We start from the raw sequence: 13,017 nt of genomic DNA, 5'->3' as shown, positions 1-13,017 counted from the left end.
TGGGGTCCTTCTTTTCTTATTTTTCTTCACCTTCACTCACATTATCTATTTGCTGTTAATAATCCAGAACATGTTGGAGTGTGGGCAGGAAAGAAAGGATAAGAAAGCCATTCCCTTACTTGAACCAGTACTGCCCTAAGATGGTGTCTTAGTCATCTTAGGTTCCTATAACATGACTGTAGACTGACTGGATTAAACAAAAGAAGTGTATTTCTCATAGTTCTGGAGGCTAGGAAGTATAACATCAAGGTACCAGCAAATCCAGCGTCTGATGAGAACTTTATACCTGGTTTGCAAATGGCCATCTACACATGGCAGAGAGGTGAGAACAGGGCAAGTTTTCATGTCTCTTCTTATAAGGGCAAAAACTGCATCCAGGAGAGTTCCATCCTCATGTCCAATTACCTCTCAAACTGCCCATCTCCAAACACCATCACTTGGGTGGGGCAGGGGGGGGCGGGTAAGATTCCAACATATGAATTTGGGGAGGACATAAACATTCAGTCCATAGCAGAAGGTTCTTATTCTTTGGGCCAAGCAGATGACTGAGCCAATTCATGGTCTCTCGTGGGCATTTCTGTGAATTTACTTGAACCTCCTTACTAGGATTCATCTGGTTGCAACTCCTATGATCCTATGTTTTTTCTTCTATTATCCATTCCCATCCTCTCTACCATTCCTCGTTTTCCTGCAGTCTGCTCTATGCAGACCCTTTGCTCTGGAAGTCCCGTTGTGTCTTCTAAGTGTACCTCAGTCTTGAAAGACCAAAATGTTGATAGAAGGAAAATACAGAGAGATGAGCACTACTTCAGTTGCTACTTGTGCCCCTCCAGGCATTTGCCAGTTTTCTTTATGGAACATAGGTGCTGAGCAAAGCACAGCAGTAAGAGTTTATAATGGTCTTACTGACAAGGGAGTTGAAAATTCGGGTACAGGGCTACCAAGGCTGCTAGAACTTGAGAAGTCATGATCTGAGAGAAATCTAACTGTGGAAACATAAAGTGGATATTATATGAGCAATTTTTCCTTGAGGTATTTTTTAACTCCTAAACTGCACATGTGTGAGGCAAATTGCCAAGAAAACCAAGCAGAAAGCAGCTGCTAAGAAGCTAAAAATCTAAGCAGACATTTCAGTAATCTCCTGGTTCTAGGAAGACAAATATTGATGTTCATAGCCTGCCAAGAAAGAGAATCTCTAACAATCATACCAGACTTATCCTTGAGATCCTTGAAGAGGTAGGCTCTAGAAATAAAGACCAAGCTGAAATAGAACAGATCTCACCAGCCCTCACATTGAGTCTGAAACCCAAGTCCAGGGGATCGAGATGATCTCCCTGTGATCTATCTGCCTGTCAGAAGAAAATTAAATCCTCTCTAAAAAAAGATGTCATCTATACTATCTACAATTTTTCATTCATAATGCTTGGCATTAGATCAAATTTACCAAGTAAGCCACAACACAGGATCATATGACCAAAAACCAAGAGCTAAAAAAAATTTTTTAATATAAATAAATTTTTAAAAACGGGCTTTAGGAACCAGTTAAAAGGAAATGTTTGAATTATTGAACATGGAGTTTTAAATAATTATAAATAACAATCAATATAAGAAAAAAAAGATGGAAGCTTTCATCAGAGTTCCATGAAGTATTTTTTTTTAATCAATTAGAAAATACAGAGCCTGGTATTATAATAGTGAAATCAAAATTTCAATAAATGGGTTTAATAACAGATTAAACATAGAAGCAGAGAGGATAAATTAGCTAGAAGATAAATCAGAAGAAAATATTAGAATTATATTTTCTTAGAGAAACAAAGAGAATTTAAAACACAGAAAGAGACAGGGCACCTAGGTGGCTCAGTCGGTTAAGTGTCCAACTTCAGCTCAGGTCGTGATCTCATGGTTCGTGAGTTCGAGCCCCACATCAGACTCTGTGTTGACAGCTCAGAGCCTGGAACCTGTTTAAGATGCTGTGTGTGTGTCTCTCCCTGTACCTTCCCCACTCTCTGTCTGTCTCTCTCTCAAAAATAAATAAACATTAAAAAACACGTAAAAAAACACACACAGAAAAAGAGCTTAAGAGACACATGGAACGGGTGCCTGGGTTGGTTAAGCATCTGACTCTTGATTTATGCTCAGGTCGTGATCTCATGAATTCAAGCCCCAGAGTGGGCTCTGTGCTGACAGTGCAGAGGCTGCTTGGGAATCTCTCTCTCCCTCTCTCTCTGTCTCTCCCACACTTGCATGCTCTCTCTCTCTCAAAATAAATAAATTTTTAAAAAGAGAGAGAGAGAGAGAGATGGGACATGATGAAAAGGACTTTCATCAGTTTGCTGGAGTCTGAAAAGGAAAGGAGAGAGATAATAGAACAGAAGAGAGATACTCTGAGAAGTTTCCAAAACAAGAAAAAATAGTAACATGTTGAAGAAACACTACAAATTTCAAGCAGGATAAATACAGATAAAACCACATCTATGAAGCTGCTTAAAACCAAAGATAAAAAAAAGAGTATCTGATAAACATAGAAAATAGATAACATGACTTTTAGGGGAGCAATAACAGAATTGTGATGGTCTTTCAACACAAACTATGAAGCGAAAAGACAACAAAATAATTGTTTTAAAGCACTAAAAGAAAATTTTTGCCAACCTAGAATTGCATACACAAGAAAAATAGCTTTCAAAAACTAAAGGCTAAATAGTGGCATTTTCAAACAAACACTTAATGACACTGTAACCAGCAGGGGCAAACTTATAAAAAATAAAAATTAAAATTAAGAGCAAAGGCAAAAAGAGAATGATCCCAGATGGAAACATCTTTGCTGCAGGAAGGAACAAGAGAACCAGAAAAGCTAAGTATTCAGTAATTCCAAATGAATATTGTCTCTTTGTAACAACAGTAATAATGTCTTTTGTAATTTAACATATATACAGTCAAAATTCATAACAATAGCACAAAAGTGAGTAATGGATAAATGGAGTTAAGGTATTATAAGACCTGTCCAGAAAGTTAAACATACTGATTTAAGTTCAACATTCATGAGTCTAGAATGAATATTAGAATTACTAATAACTAAATGTAAATAAATAAGAAAAAGAATGTATAACTTCATGTGAATGGTGGAAATGAAATAATTTTGGTGGGGAAATGAAATACTTTTCAAAGTTTATATAATTGAAGCAAAAGAAGGCTATAAGTGGAAAAAACAGGTTAAAAAAACAGAAAGCAAATAAAAAGGTTATACATTTAAATCCAGACATATCTGTAAATACACTGAATAGAAAGAGAACAAATACTCTAATTAGAGACAAATGTGATTGTACTGGATAAAGCAAATAAAATGTACACGAATGTAAGAGACAGATGCATACCTTAAAAGTAGAAAGTAAAGGGTTGGAAAATATATGCTATATATTTTACAACATAGCCAAAATATGTCTTTTGTAGCTATAATAATATCAGACAAAATAAACTTTAATCTTGCTAGATTAAAAAGTTTAATAAACTTTTATCTTGCTAGAGATAAAGAGAGCTATTCCATAATAATAAAAGTGTCAATCTAAAGAATATATAATAATTATAAAAGTCTATGCAGCAATTTATATGGCCTTAAAATACTTAAAGCAAAAGTTGACTGAACTAAATGGAGAATAGATAAATCCATATACTTGTACATTTATAACTTTCCTAGCAATTAATAGAATAAGCAGATGAAGAATATTAGTAAATATAGGTGATTAGAAGAGCATAATTAATAAATGTAACCTATTCCATATAACAAACCACTGCATCCAATAACTTCAGAAGGCACATCCTTTTTTTAAAAATTTTTTTTAATTTTTATTTATTTTTGAAGGAGAGATAAAGAGAGAACGTGAGCAGAGGAGGGGCAGAGAGAGAGGGAGACAGAATCCGAAGCAGGCTCCAGGCTCTGAGCTGACAGCACAGAGCCTGAGATGGGGCTCGAACCCACAAACAGTGAGATCATGACCTGAGCCAAAGTCAGATGCTTAATTGACTGAGCCACCCAGGTGCCCGTAACCCCAATGAATTTAAACTAGAAATCAAGAAATGCTTGAAAATTAAAGACTTCTAAATAATACATGGATAAATTAAATATATATTTAAACATATATTTGTATATATAATACACATATATTACCAAAAAAATTAGAAAATACTTTTAATTCAATGATAAAAACATGACCTATCACATGCCTGGGTGGTTCAGTCAGTTAAGTGTCTGACTCTTGATTTTGGCTCAGGTCATGATCTCACAGTTTGTGAGACTGAGCCATGAGTTGGGCTCTGCACTGAGAGCATGAAGCCTGCTTGGGATTCTCTCTCTCCCTGTCTCTCTGCCCCTCCCCTACTTGCACACATGCATGCACAAACTCTTTCTCTCTCTCTCTCTCAAAATAAGTAAACATTTTTTTAAAAAATATAACAGATCAAAACTTGCTTGATAAAAGGAAAGGAGTGCTCACACAAAATGTGTAGCCTAAAATGCATAAACTAGAAAGGGAAAAAAATCTGCAACACAAGCATCTATATCAAGAAGTTAGTGAAAGAACTGCAAATTAAGCCAAAGAAAAGCAGAAGATACATGGGGGGAAAGATAAAGATGAATGCAGAAAACACTGAAATAGAAAACAAACGTACATTAGAGAAAAACATCAAGGCAACAAAATAAATCTTCAAAAATATTAATAAAATTAATAAATGCTTAGCAAGACTAACAAAGAAAAAGGAAAATAAACACACATTACCAATATTAAGAACAATAAATGGGCTATCACTATAAATCCTATAGATAAGGCAATTTAGTAAGAGGCTATTATAAACAAAGTTGTGACTGCAAATTTGAAATTTATATGAAATGGACAAATTCCATGAAAAACTTACCAAAACTGACATAAGAATTAGAAAATCTAAATAGTCCTATATTTGCCTACAAAATCGAATCTAATTGTGCCAGTGACCTCTCAGCTCCAACACTGCCCTCATTATTTTGTGATACTGGAATATTTCTCCTCTGCAGGCTGGCACGATGTTAACTTTTGTCAGTAGAGGGTGCCAGATGTTTGAAATGGGGACCACACTTTCCTCCTGGTTTCAGTGTGCTCTTCCCTGTTGGTTCCAAAGTGCACATGACCAGCAACAGGCAGACAGCTGGAGGCATGTAACCGCTTGCTAGCCCTGGCCTACAGTTCCCTGCCCGTCAGCCTTCAGCCAGCCAGCATCCCAGTAGAAGGTTCCGTCTTCAACTTTTCTATGTGCCAGCTTTGGTCAGCTAGCACTCCAGCTAGAAACTTTCAGTCTGCCATTCCTGACCCATGAGTCTGTGCCCTGCAGCCTCAGCCCATTAGCTGCGGACCCACTCTCCCCCAGAGAGACCCAGAAAATTTCTCCAGTATCAGTAGGCTACAGCCATGCCCCCCTCCTTCCACAATATTTGAATCCCAAACTGAGACGGGACATCCCACTTCCAAGTTTGTTCCTGCCTTGGATATTCTGCTTTAGCCCTAGAGTAACTCCAGAGTTCTGTTTATTCCATCAAAATAGCTAAAACACTGTAAATAGTTAATAATTCTTATATTAAACTCTCGTTGAAATTATTGTGTGGTATCTGTCTCCTGTCCAGACCTTGACTAACACACAGTCAAAACAAACAAACAAACAAACAAACAAACCCTTCCCAAAATAATGTCAGGGCCAGATGGTCTCACTGGTGACTTCTTCCAAAAATTGACACAAACTCTTATAGAGAATAAAACAACTAACATCTAACACAAACTCTTATAGAGAATAAAAATAAAGAATGCTTCCCAAGACATTACATGAAGCCATTATAATATTACTGCAATTTAACAAGCACTATACAAGAAAGAAAAATTCAAGGCAATATCTCTCATAAACATAGACACAAAACACCTAAATATAAACTTGGAAAATATAATCTACCAATATTTAAAAAGGATAATGCATTATGGAAAATATAATCTACCAATAGTCAAAAAGGATGATGCATCATGACCGAGTTGGATTTACTCACAAAATTTACAATTGGTTTAACATTTTAAAAGCAATCAGCAGAATTTATATTATAAAAATAAAGGATAAAAAGTTCACATTCATTTCAACAAATTCGGCAGTTTAACACCAATTCAAGATATTAAAGAGTACGATTAGAATTATTAAGTGAATTTAGCAAGGTTGTTGTAAATATGTTCTGATATTCTAGTAACAAAATTACATTATTAAAATACCACTTAAATTAGCATAGAAAATCAAATATTGGAACAAATTTGATAAAATATATACAAAGTTATACACACTATAAAATGTTACCAAAGAGATTCAAGAAGAATAAATAAATGGAAGAATGTACATGTTCATGACTTAGAAAACACTATTGTAAAAACATGGATTTTCATCCCAAAATTTATATTTAATTATATTTGATACTTGACTTATAGCTTCAATGCAATTACAATAAAAATTCCAGCAATTTTTATGGAAATTAAATTTATATAGGGTGCAAAAGATTCAGAGTAATAAAGACAATTTTGAAGAACAATGTTGAAGGACTTAGCGGATATCAAGTTTTATTTGAAAACTGCAGTGATTAAAACAGAGTAGTATTGGTGCAAAGATTGACAAAGAGATGAAAGGGACAGAACAGAAAGTCCAGAAACACATCCACATTTACACAGTCACATGATTAATGACAAAGGCCCTCTCCAATTCAGTGGGGAAGGGATTGTCTTTTCAATAAATGGTGCTGGGGTAATTGAATATCCACATGGGAATAAAATGAATCTTGATCCATGCCTCAAACCAACACAAAAATTAATTCCAGATGGATTATAGACCTAAACTGCAAATGGAAAAGCAACAAAGCTTTTAGAAAATAACACAAGAGAATAACTTCCCAACCTGGGGGTAAACAAAGTTTCCTTAAACTGGACACGAAGAGAAATACTAACCATGCAGGAGATAATTGCTGCATTAGACTTTAGAAACATGAAAGCATTTGCTTATTAAAAGTACCATCAATAGGGGCGCCTGGGTGGCGCAGTTGGTTAAGCGTCCGACTTCAGCCAGGTCACGATCTCGCGGTCCGGGAGTTCGAGCCCCGCATCAGGCTCTGGGCTGATGGCTCAGAGCCTGGAGCCTGTTTCCGATTCTGTGTCTCCCTCTCTCTCTGCCCCTCCCCCGTTCATGCTCTGTCTCTCTCTGTCCCAAAAATAAATAAACGTTGAAAAAAAAAAAAAAATTTTAAAAAAAAAAAAAAGTACCATCAATAAAGTGCAAATAGGAGTATTCATTTATAATACTTATATTGGGGTGCCTGGGTGGCTCAGTCAGTTTAAGCGACTGACTCTTGGTTTCAGCTCAGGTCATGATTTCAAGTTTGTGGATTCAAGCCCACACTGGGCTCTGTGCTGTCGGCCCAGAGTCTGCTTGAGATTCTCTCTCATTCCTTCTCACTGCCCAATTCTCTCTCAATCCCTCTCTCTCTGTCTCTGCCCCTCCCCCACTTGCTCTTTCTTTCAAAATAAATTAAATAAATAAACGTAAAAAAAAATCACAATGTAGGGCACTGGGTGGCTCAGTTGGTTAAGTGCCCAACTTTGGCTCAGGTCATTCTCTCACAGTTTATGAGTTCAAGCCCAGGTCAGGGCTCTCTGCTGTCAGCATGGAGCTAGCTTGATCCTCCGTCTCCCTCTCTCTCTGCCCCTCCCCCACTTACACTCACTGTCTCTCAAATAAATAAACATTTAAAAATCACAATGAGATACCATAACATTGCCACCAGAATGACAAAAAATTAAAAAATTAAAAAATAAACTGAAACAAACTGACAATACCCTGGATTGGCAAGGATGTGGATAGAGGAAGTGAAAGTCCCATTCACTATTGAGAGCAGTAGAGATCGGTACACCCAATTTGGAAAACCAGCAGTATCTACTAAGAATAAGAATAAGCATATTCTAGAACCTGGCAATTTCACTCCTAAGTAACCCAACAGAAATGTGTGCATATACACCAAGTCTTATAACAATATGTTCTAGCACTATTTCTTATAGCCTCAAACTGGAAGCTACACAAATTCTTTACTAAAACAGGAGAACAGATACAAAAATCAGGACATATTATTAAAATTTAATAATATTCAGCAAAGCATAAAACAAATTGTGACAAGTAATAACTAATACGAATCTCGCATACATCAAAATACATGAGAATCTTTTGTATTCTCAGAGTTGGCCATAGATTCCAGGTGAAATATCCAGGTATGGAAAAGAGAATTTAGTATCTTAATTTGAGATTTGCATCACCTATGGATTGTTGGTTTAGTAATTCCCTGGAAACACATTTTAACAACTGTGACATATTTATCAACATTACCAAAAATTCAACTTAAACAAATACTCAGTAATGTTGCCTAACCTCTAATCAATTAAAAAAAAAAAAAAGCAGATGGGTATTCTCTTTGCAGATTTTTAATTTAATTTAATTTAATTTAAGTTAATGTTTTTTGTTTCCTTTCTTTCTGTTCATTAGATATGGACTTGTAGTTTTTTGTTTTTTGGGGTTTTTTTGTAAATGCACACCACATAGCAATATAGGAAGCTGCATATGAAGGCCAGCTAGCCCCCAGACAATTCACCACAGAGTAGAATTCAACAATGTCCAGGATTTCATTGTCAGAAAAGTTACTAATGCCTAGAGAGTGGATAAATGGCTCAGGGGCATGATCACATTAATCAAGCTTGCAGAGTCCAGATAGAAGGATGGAGAAATAGGTAGATCAGATAAGATATTCATATACAATATAAAAGCACACTAACCCAACTCATGGAGAGATTTCTTTATCACATAAGAGAAACATAACATAATGTCAGTTTATAAATCAGATGTTTATTGTGAGCTTCCTGGTATCTTCTCAAGTTGTAATCAAAATAAATGGGAAACCAAGTGGTCAGAATACAAATGGATGCAAATGGAAAGAGAATGAGAGGAATTAGGTGATTTTTTTAAAGAAGTTTCTCTTAGACTACGTGGTTTGCAGCACCATCCTCCCAAATACGTATACACTGGGCAAGGAAACCCCACTTTGGGGGAACCACTTCACCAAAACATCCTCTTCTCTGTGTCAGGCCATGGGTAACACTTGCTTCTGTGATGCTCTTTTTAAGTGTATCCATGATTGTCCCAATACTCCTTCAGTAAGCAAAATAATGGCTCCCACAGCCTAATCTCCAGAACGAATGGATAAATTATGTTACATGGCAAGTGGGAATTAAGGTTGCAGATGGAATTAAGTTGCTAATCAGCTGACCTTAATAAATTATCCTAGATCATCTGAATGGTCCAATGTGATCACCATGGCTCTTAAATGGGGCTAAAGAATCAGAATCAGAGTGATGGCATCTTGACAAAGACTTAACTGGCCATTGCTGGCTTGGAGATGGAAGAGAGCCAGTATCCAAGAGATATGGGTGACCTCCAAAAACTGGAAAAGGCAAGAAAACAGATTCTCCCCTAAACCTTCCTGATGGAATGCAACCTCACCAACATCTTGATTTTAAGCTCATGAGACCCATTTCAAATTTAAGACCTCCATAACTATAAGACAGAACATTTGCCTTGTTTTAAGCCACTACATTGTGGTAATTTGTTGCAGCAGCAATAAGAAACTAATACAACCCCACATACCCTCTTTGACCCTTGCAACTTTTCTTTAAACATGTATGAAAATTTTATAACAGTTTATCTTTGCTAGCTTAGAATTCTTTCTCACTCCACAATTTGACTTTGTATTGCTCTTCCCAGATCCATTAGGTTTTGATTTTTTCTGGTTTCAGTCACAAAGGATTTTCATATTCCCTTATTGCTAACTTTGGAGGCAGGATCCCTGTACCAATGAGAGATACATTCTCTAGAGTTTATCAAAAGTGACTAGCTTTCAGAAGAGAAATTTTTAGGAAAATAAATCTTAACTTGATGAATAAAGGACTCTGATCATCAAATTACAGTAGTTAAAACTATGCTGCAGACCCAAACTCATGGATGAAGAATATGACATCCTAACTATTCATTCCGAAAAAGACTGAAGTCTCTCTAATAGCAAATGTGGCTTTTCAGGATAATGATCCCAGTAAATGCTGTTTGGGGAGCAAGAAAGCAAAACAGAGAAGAAAATGAAGCCAGTATAGGTCACCAATGTGGGGAGCTAGGGCTCAGTCCCACTGAGCCAGTATAGAACACAAACCTCAGAGTTATTCCATGTGAGGGGTGTGGGAGCTGGGGTATTTGTACTGTTGGTCATTGATTGACAGATGCTGGTGGAAGGCATCAATTCCCCAGCACTTCCAGTTTGCAGAGCAAGTGGGCAAAGTAGGCTTTGGAAGGCAGAGAAAGCCCTCAGGCAAAGAAACACAGGTGCTGACAGATGAAAGGGGACCACTGAAGTGATAAGGGATGCAGTAATGAGCAGAGCACTTACAGCATCTGCGAAAGCCCCTAAACTTAGAGGCTCTGTTGATACCAAGGAAAAATGAGTTATGGCCATCAAATAGATAACATTTCTAATAATGTTTTCTAGGATAATTTCATCAAATCCTAATCTTACAGAGTTGATATGTGAGAATCACCAAACATGGTACAAAACTTCTAAGTGTTAGCATTGCTTGTTTTAACTGATGTTGGCCAGAGGGATGGGCAAAATTGGCGAAGGGGAGTGGGAGACATAGGCTTCTAGTTATGGAATGAATACGTCATGGGAATAAAAGGTACAGCCTAGGGAATGCAGTCAATGATGTTGTGATAGTGCTGTGTGGTGACAGACAGTAGCTATACATGTGATGAGCACAGCATAACATATAGAGATGCTGAATCACTATGTTGTACACCTGAAACTAATGCAACATTGTGTGTCAACTATACTCAAACAAAAATTAAAAACAAAACAAAACAAAACATTGCTTGTTTTTGTGTCTACCATTTGCTCCTTAGCCATTTATCCTTTTGTGAATTTAGCAAACATTGGCCTGAGGATCTCCAATGAGCTCTGAGCTATTTCTACATGCTGGGGGAACAAAACCAAATAGTATGTGGCCTGTGTCCACAAGGCCAGTCAGCAATTACAGAACAGATGTTAAGAGCTCTGACAGACATCTACACAGATGCTGGGGCCACGCAGACAGCATGAAATTGGGTAGGGGGAGTTTGAGAAGCCTTTCAGGAAGAGGAACTTCTTGAGGTGAGTTCTGAAAGACAATAAGGAATCAGCAAAATTTGTACAGGGAATAAAGCATTGCTGGTAGACAGAACAGCATGTGCAAAGAACCAGCGGCATCAGAATGTTAACTAGTTGTGCCCGCCTTTAGCAAAAGTAACATTCATGGCAAAAGAGAGAATGTGACCAGACCGAAAAGAGAAAACATTTGTGATAAGCCTTGTCTGTTCTAGATGCTACATGCCAAGACGACTTAGTTATAGCCAGGGCCCTTAAGGAATCCACTGCCCACAAGGGGATACATGCAGTGAAGAAATAGGACAGAAAAAGAAGCTGTAATAGAAGGTACAAAGTGCCATTAGAGCATGACTTCAACATGATTCCTCAGGCTTTGACTGATCTTCACTCTCCCAGGTAGTAGTATGATTTATCATCTCTCATGGGGGGTTAGGTTTTCTCAGGACGCGTAAGTTGAGAACAATATGGGGAGAGTGTACCTTTACTCTTCTTTACCTAGTTTTCACGCAGCCCAGTCAACAGCACTTACACACAACAGAGTACCTTTGTCCCAGTAGGGGGCCATTGCCAAGTGAATACAATGAGAATTTCAAGATTGCTAAACCCACACCAAAAACCTTTCATATTTATCTAAAAAGCATGTAATTATAAAGAAAACGCATACCTTGGGAATGAGTAATTGGATCATAAAATCCATCAAATGTCATTTTGTTCATTTTGCCCAAGTGTCTGTTTGAAATGATTCTAAGCAGTGTGACGTCGGTATCTTTTGAATGCCAACAGTATGCAGGGATGCATAAGTTAGCCTCCAAGAGAATTAATGGCACATAAATATATCTCCATTAAATATGTTTCAAATTTACTTGTTACATACTCACTAAATGTATAGGCTTTTTAAAGTTACAACTTTGGCCATGTCTCTTTTGAAACCACAAGATTTTTCTTCTCTTTTGAAGATGGAGTGGAGTCCCACACCGGGTCTGTTGTATATGGTGATGATAGCAGGCAGCTCAAATTACCACAGCTACAATACCCAGAAGGGACCACAAAGGGACCGGCTTGTTCTAGGCTGCTACGAATTGGAGGCCTTGTTGTAAGTTCTGAGTATTTCTTTGGCAATTCTTTCATGCTGTGCTCTCTGTGGGTTGGTTCATCTGGAGTCGATGAAGGAAGAGCTATTTCAGGACCAGAGTCTGCAGTTCTACACAGTTTTTCACAGACACCTGGGTGTCCAGGCCCCACGGTGGGTGGTTTTCCTTCTCAACCTGGAGAGGGCTGCGTTTAATCCCTGTCACCACACTTTACCCTGTGGTCAGCCTTTCTCCACTTTTATTGTTAGGGAAACGTATTTTTCCACTTTTACTTGATAAAATTATAATCATCATTTTTGAAAAAAGATTCCAGAAAGTTGAATTTTTTTTAATAATTAAGCAACAGTAGGAAGAGAAAAAAAGAAACAACTGTCCCTGATTAAGCATCTACTTCTTTTCCGTCTTCACACAACACCCTGGTGAGGCAGGCATTGTGATTGGGTCTGAAGTCAGAAGCAGAGAACAATATTTAAAACCATTGATAGTGGACTAGATTGCATGAATTCAAATCCTGGTTTTGGTGCCTACTAGCTGTATGATGCTAGGCAAATAACAGCATGTTCGTGACCCCTTTCCTCATTTATGAAATGGAACAAAAACAGTTGTCTCTATTCCCTGAGATTATTGTAAGGATTAAATAAATAAAATATTAAAAGCACT

This window comes from Prionailurus viverrinus, chromosome D3 (assembly GCF_022837055.1).
Source record: "Prionailurus viverrinus isolate Anna chromosome D3, UM_Priviv_1.0, whole genome shotgun sequence".
Classification (NCBI taxonomy): Eukaryota; Metazoa; Chordata; class Mammalia; order Carnivora; family Felidae; genus Prionailurus; species Prionailurus viverrinus.
The sequence above is the reverse complement of the archived record's forward strand: the minus strand, read 5'-3'. Positions refer to the sequence as shown.